The 12,658-nt window shown below is 34.3% G+C and overlaps 2 protein-coding genes across 10 annotated transcripts in view; both read right to left on the bottom strand.

The window, feature by feature from the left end:
* LOC309859831 (lipase member K-like) overlaps window positions 1-12,658 on the bottom strand; it is a 596,159-nt gene that overhangs the window by 447,241 nt on the left and 136,260 nt on the right. The gene's annotated exons all lie outside the window — the stretch shown is intronic.
* The window catches only part of LOC309859838 (phosphatidylinositol 3,4,5-trisphosphate 3-phosphatase and dual-specificity protein phosphatase PTEN-like), a gene marked incomplete at its 5' end in the record, with an annotated part of 105,600 nt that overhangs the window by 66,012 nt on the left and 26,930 nt on the right, over window positions 1-12,658 (bottom strand). The gene's annotated exons all lie outside the window — the stretch shown is intronic.

Here is a 12,658-nt window from a genome sequence, read left to right as displayed (position 1 = left end):
GGGCATCACCAAGGAAGTTAAGCAGAGATCCTGTAACTTTCTGTGTGATACAATATGAAGGACACAGCATCACCTATGATATCCAAGGTATCTTCAACCTGAGACTCAACCAAGTATTTAGATATAAATTTTAATTTACATTAAATACAAGAGATAGAAAAACAAGCTAAATGACATGAGAATAAACTGGACAAATTCAAAAGGTCTGAAACATATGGCCCAGTCTCTGCTCAAATGTCTTTTTAAAAGGCAAGGAGGGGAGGAATGGGTATCCCTTATTTTTAAAAGACTTATGGGTTGGGGTGCCTGGGTGGCTCAGTCGTTAAGCCTCTGCCTTCCGCTCGGGTCATGGTCCCAGGGTCCTAGGATCGAGGCCAACATCAGGCTTCCTGCTCAGCAGGAAGCCTGCTTCTCCCTCTCCCACTCCGCCTGCTGTGTTCCCTCTCTCACTGTGCCTTTCTCTGTCAAATAAATGAATAAAAATCTTCCAAAACATTTTTTTTAATAAAAAAAAAAAAAGACTTAAGGATTCTAAGAGCCAAGTTCATAGGTACAATGCTATCTGGATATTGTTCTAGACGAACAAGCCATAAAGAACATTTTTGAGCCAACCAGAGAAATTTGAAAATGATCTGGGCATTATATGGGATAAAAAATGACTGAAATGGAAAAGCACACATTACTGACTAAAAAAAAGGTTTCAAAAGAGAATACACAGCATTATGCCATAATCGAATAAGAATGCATATATACCCAGATAGACATATGTACACAAAAAGATTACAAACTAAGGTACTAAAAGTAATCATCTCTAGGAGGTGGGAATATATATTTTTCTCATTTTTGTTTTTTATTTTCTGTTGTTGATACAATGCCTGCACTATTTCTGTAACAGATTTTAAAAAATTGTTTGCTTTATAATTACCTCCAGGTCTATTTACCAAGTATCATGACAAAATATTGTTTTGTCCCACGTGACTTAAATTCAGCTCTGTATTTAGTTTTTAAAAAATGATGAATTTCTATCAATATATATATGTATATACACATACATACACACAAATATGTAATGAAAAAAGAATTAAGTAGCATTTACTATGTGGCAATTTTGTCACTTTAAGAATATATAAATTCACCCCCAATCTCAAAGGGTTCTTCTACTATGGAGACTCCAAAACTACTAGGATTATCACACATTACAAATAATAGCTGTCATCTATTATTCTCACCTAAGAAAGTAGTTCCACCTAAAAACATAGCTCACTCAAAGAACTATGTTCAATTATCAAAATATTTTGGGTATTATGTCCGTTCATGAGAAAGAAAAAAAGAGAGAGAGAGACTGGAGGCTCAAATCAAGCCTACAGCAGTAGTAATTCCTGAAAGTGAATAATCTTTACTTTGTAACCCTGTCTAGGGAGCACCAACATATAGAAAATAACACTCAGAAGACAAATGAGGCAGCAGTAGGGACCCAAAGCAGTGGCAGCTTCCACCAATCCAGAATTCCTACATAAAAAATTATAAATAGATATAAGTAAGAAATTTAAGTTGAATTTTTCTGAGCAATGCAACAGCAAAATATTTCTTATTCAAAGTAATAGTAATTACTGCTCCTAATGAACTTTCCAACTGAATGCTTAATTTCAGTAAAGACACTAGTATGATTTTCAGCCTTACAGAAAAGCACAATAATACAATGCCCCTTGAAATCCAGTCATTTTAACCAGGACTAAACTCCAATGTATCCTTCCACTATGAATACTAATAAAGGAATTAAAGTTGCAAAGGACTTGGTTACCTTATTTAAACAAAACCATTTGTTTCTATTTATACATAAATAGGAAGGTTATATACTCATTAAAGTAAACTCAGTTGGCCCCCTTTCATTCACTTAATTATTCAAACACACAGTGGACATTCCATGCAAGGGGCAGTGAGAGCAGAGGCTAAGTAAGCAAAGACTACTGCACTGGAAAAGTCCCTACTCTGTCAGGAAAGACAGATAGACACACAGACATGCAGCGGTGCCACATGACTTACATTCTACTGAATATAAGACCGAAATATTTTAAGAGAGAAAGAGAGAGGGGATAATTCTAATTAAAGCTTCACATAATAGGTGTTATGTTGGAAAATCCTTAAGAAGTCAGTCAGACATCAGTAGACAGAAGAACAAACAAGCAATCAGAACACTTCAGGCAGGGAACAGAACAGGGATGTGGAAATACATACAACATTAGGAAGCAGCAAGCAGGCCAGTGTGGCTCACACACAGAGCTGTATGGAGAAGGCAGGACAGAAGACTGCATTTAGTTTGAAGGAAGCTGTGAGAGGGAGTTCAATTTAACCAGACATATAAGGAGTCAAAGGCCAGAATCGGCGTGGGGGTCTCTGACAGAGCAACAATCCAATGCTTCCTTTACATAGAATCTAAACATCCAGTCTTCTGAAGGTTTCATTTTTCACAGATCCTCACCTTTCTTATTCACAGTTTGAGATTTTACCCAAGACTTTAACCTCCATCATAAGATAGAAAGATGCAGAGAACATGTGCCACACTACAGGAAATACATTCCCATTTAATCCTAGCAACCCTACAAGGTAATATTTCCATTTCATGAATGACAAAATTGAGGGTCAAAAAGACTGCATAATTTGCATTAAGTTCCACAGCCAGTAAGTACTGAGTTATGATTCAAACCAGTTAGGTACAAACCCAGCTTTTTATACCATGCTGCCTCATAAAAGATTAAAATTTCCTTATATTTCCAAATCAGTAACAAAAATGTAAAAGCTTCAAAGGAAGCAGGTTAAAATGAAAGTGAATTTACTAATCAAATGTTAAAGCTGAAAAACTTTTTTTAAAAGACAATACAGAATCACTGGAATTTCCAAAACTGAGTAATGAATTATAAGACACATTATTTCTTATGACAAGAATTATACCAATGCATGTCCAATTTGACTTTTTTGCTTCCTAATGTTAAAATTTCTGACATACTTTTTTTGGACAGTTTACCAAATAAAAATAACTGAGAAAACTATATATATATTTCTAATACGGAATAGTGTTAACTTGCAATTACCGGATATACTTTCAAATAGCGAGAGTGTTTCATATGAAATTCTCATCTTATTACTTATAAATGCCGCGCATAAAGAATTATACTAACTAGATCACTGCAGGAAGCCAAATATTTTTGCCATCTAGTGATCTACTCGCAGGCAATGTGGCAACATGGTCAAGAACATATGCTCCGGGCACCTGGGTGGCTCAGTGGGTTAAGCCGCTGCCTTCGGCTCAGGTCATGATCTCAGGATCCTGGGAAGAGTCCCGCAAGGGCACTCTGCTCTGCAGGGAGCCTGCTTCCTCCTCTCTCTCTCTCTCTGCCTGCCTCTATGCCTACTTGTGATCTCTGTCAAATAAATAAATAAAATCTTAAAAAAAAAAAAAAAGAACATATGCTCCAAGAGCCAAGATGCCTGGATTTGAACTCTAGCTTCACTTACTAAGTCATCTTTTGCAAGTTACCCATCTTCAGTTCCCTGTGTAAAATGGGACTGGTAGGAGGTAACATTTTCTTTTCTTCTCTGCTTAATTTTTATTAAAGCTTTTATTTAAATTCCAGTTAGTTAACATAGAGTATAATATTAATTTCAGGTATAGAAATTAACCAGGTGTAGAAATTAACTGCATGTAGTTAACTCTATACTAACTAACTGGAATTTAAATAAAAGTTTGAATTAAAAATTAAACAGAAAAGAAAGTGTTACCTTCATTAAAAAAAAAGTACTTATCACATAGGGTTGTGATAAGGATTAAATGCATTAACCTATGGAAAACAACTAGAACATAGTGATAGCTGTCTATCAGTTAAACAAATGGGACAGACCTATACCATTAGGGCTTACTGTAACAATTTGGGTTTTTTTTTTTTTTTCCAATGACACTCTTTACTGAATAACCTAATCCTTCTAAAGAGCATTAATGTCTAACAGAAACCTTAACTCTTTGAAATCTTGACTATAGCAATTTGCCTTTTAAGTATTTAACTTCAGAACAAATGTAAAATATTCCCAAATTTCCCAAAGGGAACAAAACAAAAGACTGCTTTCCCCTTGTTATCAGTGGCTACATGAAGTAAGCAGAGAGGTAGAAGGAATTTCTGTCGGCCCTCAGAGGGACAGCTACCATTGCTATGGCAGATCTGCAGACACAGACATACGACGTTCAGTACATGACCTTTCACCCCACCTCTATGCAAACATGCTCAGTTTGTTTTGTTTTAATTCAGGTATAATTTACATACAATAAAATACAAGATCTTAAGTGATTCATTGATGAGTTTTGATAATCATATATATCATGTTAGAGAGTCTTGATTCAAGTGCTGCAACAATCCCATCTCAAACATAGAATGCTGACTGCAAGAAAGAAAATAATAAATGGTAATTAAGTTCTAAAGCCTGTCCACAGAAGTCAATTTCACCAATAACAGAACTGACACACTATAAAATGATGCAGCTAGTATATGAGCTAACTCAATTTTTACTGGTTGTTCTTAACATCCAATCCTGACTTAAAACACTTAAAAGGATATTCTAAGTTACACCAAATTAACAAAATGCCTTTAGAAAAAAGCATGTGAGCTGAGATTTCATATTTACCTTATCTCAAAATTTTACTTGTACCCAAATTAATGTCATTTGCACTACAAATTTAACTAGAATTTTCAAATAGAGAATAACCAAAAATAGCTCCTTAAGCCTTATTTTATGTGTCCCTGAATATAGACAGTCTTATTTTAAGTACAATTATTAAAAATAAAGCACTTCTGAAGTTTCTTTGTAGTACTACTCAACATAATATATAGATATACTTATCCCCAAACAAGTTATAAACTAAAATACCAGTATACAGTACTAGTATTCAAACCAGTAACACCTTTTTTCTGCCACAATTATTTTAAGAAAAATTACTTCCACAGATCACATATAAGTTATTTTAAAAATTCTAGTTAACTGGAAGCAGTAACATACATGGAACGCAGATGGCAAATAGAAAGTGACATGTAGATTACAGAGGTAGTGATCAAAAAGCAGTAAGAGCAAACCTGAAGTTGCCTAGCTCACAGGAGGAACTGACGTTGAGCTGAATCGGCAGCAGGAATGAACGAATAAAATCAGACTAACAAGAGGAGACAAGAAGAATCGAAAGCTAGTTAGTAAATACCAAGACTGCACCATTTAATTCTATTTTCCAGGAATTTCTGGAGCTTTTCCCCTGCTTTCTGTCAGGGCTATCAACCAACAGATGCTTAAGGATCAGGTGAGGGGAAAAAAAATTCAGCCACTGATTCATAAGCTACATCAGGTCTACATTTTTTTCCCAACAAATTTTAACAAGTTTAAAATTAACGAAGAGTTTCCAGGTATGTCACAGTTATATCCATATTAGCAACTTCACTAATCAAATTATGCTTTAAACAACTGCCACTCATAGACTTATATGGGAGTCTCATTTAATGCAAGATTTTTTATTTCTGACTAGGTATTCTTTTTCTCTATTAAATGTGTCAAATGTTTGTATCTGGTTTCTAAATTGAAGATTCATATTGGTAGGAAAGCAGAAAAAGGAGATGCTGATTTTTCCAGTTGATAAAGTGCTAATTGCATTATTTGAGAACAATTTGTCCTAACATATAAAGCATATAAATATTCCTGTACAGAGCAAATTAATGCTGCCTAAAATCTGATTTTATAAAGTGAAAAGGGTGCGTAAGCACCAAAGCCTAAACTACAGAAATATTAAAAATATTTCTCAAAAAAATACAGAAAACTACAGAAATATAAAAAATATTGCTCCAAAAAAATTGGGGATTTTTAAGAATAAAGTATAGTGGTCAGAAACAGCACAGGACACAGGAACATTTGTTTAAAAATTCCCAAGGTGCCAGGCCTGCACTAAAATACTTCATGCATAATGTCGTTTGTTTGTTTGTTTATTTTTATTATGTTATGTTAGTCACCATACAGTAAACCATTCGTTTTTGATGTAGTGTTCCATGATTCATTGTGCATAGTGTCATTTACTAAATAGAAGACCAAAGTTCCATTCTCAGCTTTGCAACTTAAAAGCCTATGACTGCAGGTAAGTTACTAAGTCTCTGGGCCTCAAATATTTTTGTTTCTTTTTTCTGCAAAATGATGATCCTAACACCTGATGTAATTTCTTTATTGGTTGTTTCAAGGATCAAATGCGGTATCTGGAAATATCTTTAAAACTATAAACTGTAAAGGGCTATTAGAATTGTAATAAGAAGCTGTTATGATTTGAGGTTGCATGGACTAGAAATATCCTGTTATTTAATTTTAGTTTCAATGTCTCATTACAAGGCAACTCAATATGATGTTTTTATAAACAAATTATAAAAGAAAAGAATTCCAATATATTCACTTAAATCCACTTTAACATAAATTTTAGGTTCCTTTTAATACTTCTAAATTAGCTGCCCACAATGGCAAACCAGAAAGGAAAACTGACTGCCAAGTAATTTATGAGCTCTACTGGAGCTTTCTATTCCTCCAAACAATTAGGACCTCACAACTTCCTCTAAAATTGTTACATTATACCAACTTGCCTTGACTGAAGAGTTTATACACATTTTTGCTTTGAAAAGTTTAGATGTCACTATGTGGAGTTCTTTTTGTTGCTGTTGTAGTTTTGTTTGTTTTAAGCAGGCTCCATGCCCAGCACAGGGCTTGAACTCACAAACCGGAGTTTAAGGGTCCCATGCTCTAACAACTGAGCCAGGCTTAGATCTTACTTTCTGAAGGAAAATACCACATTCTTCAAAGGTAACATCAAGAATTGCTAGTAATTCTTCTACTTAGTAGCAATACCATAAATTGGTTCATTTGGCACAAAATCTGCAATCTGTAACAAAGAACTATGAAACTGTTTTACCTTTTATTCCAGAAACCCCACTCTAACAATGTGCACTAAGAAAACAATGTAAACTATGCAAGGATAGTCACAATATGCTGTTTTTAAAGGGAAAAAAATGGAAATAACCCTAACACAGCACAGTAAGCAATGCCTGATATTTAGCCCAATGAAATGCTACCTATATAGCTTTAAAAATGACAAATACCCACTGACAGATAAAAATTAAGCTGTGAATACCTAAGAATGTAATTATGAGCATAAACACATTAACACAGAGGGAATGATAATTTCCAGTGACAAATACCTGACACAGAATCAACTTCTTCTATTCTTTAAATTGAAGATTACAGTTTTAAACAAATACTTTTTAAAGGAACAATCAAGGCCCTCTGAACTTTATTTAAATGTAAGCAAACCAGAACCACAGAAAAATATCTAATCAAGTCACTGATAATGCTAGCAATGCTCTAAAACCCAAAGTACAATTTTTGTGTGTATTAGCTAAGGGATTATTCCTCTCAACAAATTTAATCAATTTTTCTTCAGAGCTGTTATGAAATAATGTATCTACAACTGTTCAAACCTACATCTGTGAATCTCTAAAATTTAAGTTGCCCAACTAACTGGCTTTAACGAGCGTAAGAAACAATTACCTCCTTCCTAGCTCTCTGGATGAATACGATAAGGCAGATTTCCTGTTTCAGAACTCTGCTGCTGTTAAAATACACACACGTAAACCCCGCCCCCTCCCTGCCATGGTTCTGCTCCCACTAACAAACATCCAAGATTGACTACCAATGACAAATCAAATAAAACATGGTTGTAACTTACAGAACAACTTTCAGAAAGATCATCAGTCCAATATGCATTAGATATACTTGTCAGCATTATATACCTGAACTATAAGCCAAATGCTAACCTAATTTTCTACAGCAAAATCATAATAAAGTATATGAAAAATTAAAAAACTTAAAATTATGACATCAATCCAGCATTATTGTAAAGTACATAAGAGTGTATCTTTTATGCTCTAATCTTTATATTCAGTGTTAGGTTTATGGTACTTCTGTAGTTCATTTCATTATAAAAGCCATGCTTTTTATCATTTAATTTACCAGAGATAACTATCTAAAACACTAGGTTTGGGCTGCTCTTTAAGGTCACCAACTTCCACAGAAAGAAAGACATTCCAACAGGTAAGACAAAAAAGATGATAAGGGATGTATCAATAGTTTGAGAACAAAGGCCTAATAATATTTAGTGCAAATTTACTCAATACTAGTAAACTACATTAAAAAAAAAAACACAACAGATTCCAACTTTTCCAACTCTATTGATCTTTTAGATGCAGCCGTGCACAAATTTCCCAATGTTCGAAACTACTACACATACATAATACGAAGGAAAAAAGCTCAATACAAAACATATCGCCAGCAAGTGGGTTTTCATTTTCCTACTAATTAAGCTAAAACTGTAAAATTTCTAAATTTACTTCTATCAAATTTACCTTTCAATGAAACCACTGCTAATTTGAACCATTTTAATGGAAGAAAGCTCCAAACAAGTGTGTGCTAGGCTGCTTCATTTTATATTTGGCTTTAATATAACAGACCCAAATCTCTTTATTTTATATCTAAGCCAGGACATCATCTAGAAATGACTTGCTTTTTTTTTTTTCCCCCCCAAGTGGCAAAAATAGTTTTGCCTAACTGCTGTATTTTAATCCTGGAAGGGTTTATACTAATATAAACTAGAAATACAGGTCTACTTTAAAATATTAAGGCACAGATATTGGCATTTATTACTACATTAACAAGAATCATATTACTGATTTTATGAAAACTGCCTTGGTTCTAATACTGAAAAACATGATTTATATTCTCACTGAGGATATTTTTATCATTATATCAACTTTATAATCACTTGAATAAGTGGATCATCAAAAAAAACCTCTGAAATTACATATACTAAAATACTAGCCAAAATTCATATTTTCAAGTTTAGTAATATGCAGATTTAAATATACTAAAAAATATGAAAGCAAGTCTACATTGCTTGGTTTGAAAAGGCAGTACTTTTAGTTTTAGTCAGCTACCCATAAATGCTTGTTCCTAAAGCAAGTATCATTTTAGTATAAATCCAATTATCACAATTGGGGGAAAAAAAGCACAATTACTAATCAATTAGTTGTGGAACCTTCATATGCAAAGGAGAATATACAGAAAAACTTCGAAAATTAGTAAGCTGAAACATGAAAGATAAAAAGGGAGATAACACTGTCAACCAAAAAACTGTTTAAAAACATAAAAAGGTCAACATACAGAAAAACAAAAATACCAACAGTTAGATGGGAGGGACAGAAATGAAAACAAGGAAAAGCAGCTCATAACAACTCACATCTTTTAAATACTATTAGGCAAACAAAACAGGTAAAGACTGAATATTTGGATAAAAATCTCACCTACATACATGCTTCCTCACTTCATATAAGAGACAGAATTTACACACATATTATCTGTTTATCCAAAAGGGCACCATTCTCTTCATGACCTACCACTCAGACCCGAACAAATTCTATAAAGTGATGCTTGTCAAACAATCTACTTTCAACAGACATGAGTTTTAAATTGGCAAGATGATTCTTACACAAAAAATAGAGGCCCTAAACACAAAGTTAGATCCTATCTACACTGAAATAGTATGCCTGATCATATTAATCATTTGGCATAACAAACTTCTCAGTAAAAATATCAATAAATAAAGTAGATTAAAACTAATCAGACCCTATTAAGCCCAATATGCAATTTTAAAGACATCTATCCAACCTGGCAACACCAGTTCTTGGGGTGGGGGAGGGAGGGTGTGAAAAGGAATTATGTTACAGAAACAACTTATATATTGTAGCTTGAAAAAGCAAAATTTTAAATGGGAAAAATCACTTCACAGCAGAAAGACAAGAACTGAGTTGTACAAGAAAGCAGAGGACCTGAAAAATATTTAAAGCAAATATTTAAGGAATACATATTAAATCAGTTCCCTGATGAAGTTCCATAATAATGAATTTCTATATATCAACTTTTAGGAAAATTACAGCTTAAAACTATCAAAATCTCATATAACTTAATATCTCAAGATAAAACATGGTGTTCCCACTTAAATATCCAAATAATCTTGTAAAACTAACTGACTAAAAGCCAGACTTCCATTACATAAGCTTTAGTTCTCAACCAATATCTTCACATTTTATAAGAAAAATATAAACACTGCAATTTGGTATTGGTCTTTAAAGACTATAATTAATAGATGACTCCAAAAAACAGAAATGCCAAAACCACTCATATCACTAGATTATCTTAACTTTTTCCTGTATTTGAGTAACAGATGGCAAACCTTAGTTCTTGGACACTACACAGTAATCACAATCTGTGTGACCTTTTCAGTATTAAAAAGAATCCAAATAGCCTTAATAACCAGCACGTGAGTGTATTTTACAGTATTATCTATAATCCTGATCATAGTGAACAGAAACTAGATATGCAAAAATGCATCAGACTTTTTGGTGTGCCGATTCTTATTTTCCATAAATTTCCTACAACTAGCCCACGAAAACTATCCAGATGTCAGACTGCTTCTTCAGTTTTCAAAAAACATAGATGCACACATTTACAAAGTATTTTTACCATTACTTCATTTCCATTAGTACCAAAAAGGTATATAGTATACCTAGATCAAAATTTCCTTATGCTTATTGAAAGAATTTTATCTCATTTAAAAAATGTTACTCTAACAAGTAATTTTGTTTAAAAAAAAGAAGAGTTTGTTTCTTCCTCAATACATGAATTAATACATTTGCTCAAGACATCATTTAGCTAATAAGGTTAAAATTATCTCCCTGTTTTAATACATGACTCTTAAAAATAAACTCTGTAATAAATAAATAAATAAATAAATAAATAAATAAAATGGAACACTAATGGGCAACTAAAAGGAATGAACCATTGATACAATAACTTAGATGAATATTCAAGGTGTTATGTCGAGGGAAGGAAACTAATCCCAAAGTGACATACATACAAATCTATGTAACATTTGAACTGACAGTGGCAGAGCGCACAGGAGTGAAGAGGCTGTGGCTATAAAAGGGCCAACAGTAGAGGTCCTTATGATAATGGAACTATAGATTATTTTGACTATGGGGCAGATACGCAAAAGCTACACAAGTGACAAAGTTGTACTGTACTAAATGTATGCAAACAAATGAAGAGAAGAAAAACTGGAGAGATCTTTCTTAGGCCCCAAAACTTTATCAATGTCAATATCCTGGATATGATATATATTTTTTTTCTGGATATGATATTTATACAACAGTTTTGCAAAATGTTACCATTAGTGAAAACTGGGTGAACTGTTGCCAGGACTTGCATATATCGTTTCTTAAAAGTGCACTGGAATCTGTAGTCATCTCATAAAAAGAAGTATTTCAATTTAAAAAATTAGCAAGATGGTAGTTCAACTAAGAACTTGCTCCAAATAAGAGCATTAAAATAGAAGCTAGCGATGATCATCCCAGGACCCTGGTATCATAACCTGAGCCGAAGGCAGACACTTAATGACTGAACCACCCGGGCGGGCCCTGAACAGATTTTTGCCAGTATGTATTCATCCTTGAAGTTCTTCCAATTTGCTTTCTTTACTGTAATTATATTTTATGTTCTCCTTTCTCAGTTTGACACCTTGCCATGGGTTTGCTATTCCCTTATTAATATCCTTCTTAAATACCTGTATCACAGAGATAATTAATTCAATTAGTACACCCTTTGGAAACTCATGATTTAATATTTGGTCACATAATTTACCTACTTTATGACTACTTTGATCAGATGACAATTCTATCACCAACTAGCTTTCTTCCCAATACTTTTCACCCCTTTTTTCTCATAATCGTTTTGAATGCATTTGTGCTGGTTCCTTTTCCATTACTTGGGCTAAAAGGATGAGAGCTTTTCAAGGAAGACCACACTGCAAAAGGTTTACTTGAGAGATGGAACAGAGTCATCCCTTAGGCTAGAGGGGTAATGCATTATGAACAAGTGTTCAGCACATGTGTTGGTCTCAGTTTACAGATCAACAAGGATGTGCCTTCCTTCCTCGTTGGAACAGTCTCCACAACAGCTTACTCTCTTGGTCATCACAGAGCCAGCTCACTGGGGCTGGCATTGCTGCAGCTCCAAATTGAGGAAAACCAAGTGTTGGGCTCATTTCACAGAAACAAGCCCAGAGGCCGAACTGGGCCCATGGAGGCTCCGACTTCCCCAGCATCTGCCTAGGCCAACTGTCTGATGCAATCCAGGAAAGAAAGGTAGTTAAAACTCGACAGAACAGTTTCATCTGAGAGAGAGGAACAAGACAAAAGACCACATCCTTTTCCCTTCCACCTTTCTGACCAGCTGCTCTGGCACACAGTGGTTCACACTGAGACTCGGAACATATCCTGCTAGTCTGAACAATCAGATGTGCTAATTACAAAGCTACAGTCAACGAGGTAACCACCCCCCTGAGCCTTCCCCTCCTCCTAACCAGCCTTACCGTCCCCCATGCTTCCCTCACTTTTGTAGAAGGTCTGCAAATCCCGATCAACCGTTGTCAAGTAAGTTTTTGCATCAAATTCTATGTCAGAGGAGTACCCGCTAAGATGGCATGTAAGAT

Source organism: Mustela nivalis, assembly GCF_964662115.1.
Source record: "Mustela nivalis genome assembly, chromosome: 2".
Lineage (NCBI taxonomy): Eukaryota > Metazoa > Chordata > Mammalia > Carnivora > Mustelidae > Mustela > Mustela nivalis.
The sequence above is the reverse complement of the archived record's forward strand: the minus strand, read 5'-3'. Positions and strand labels throughout refer to the sequence as shown.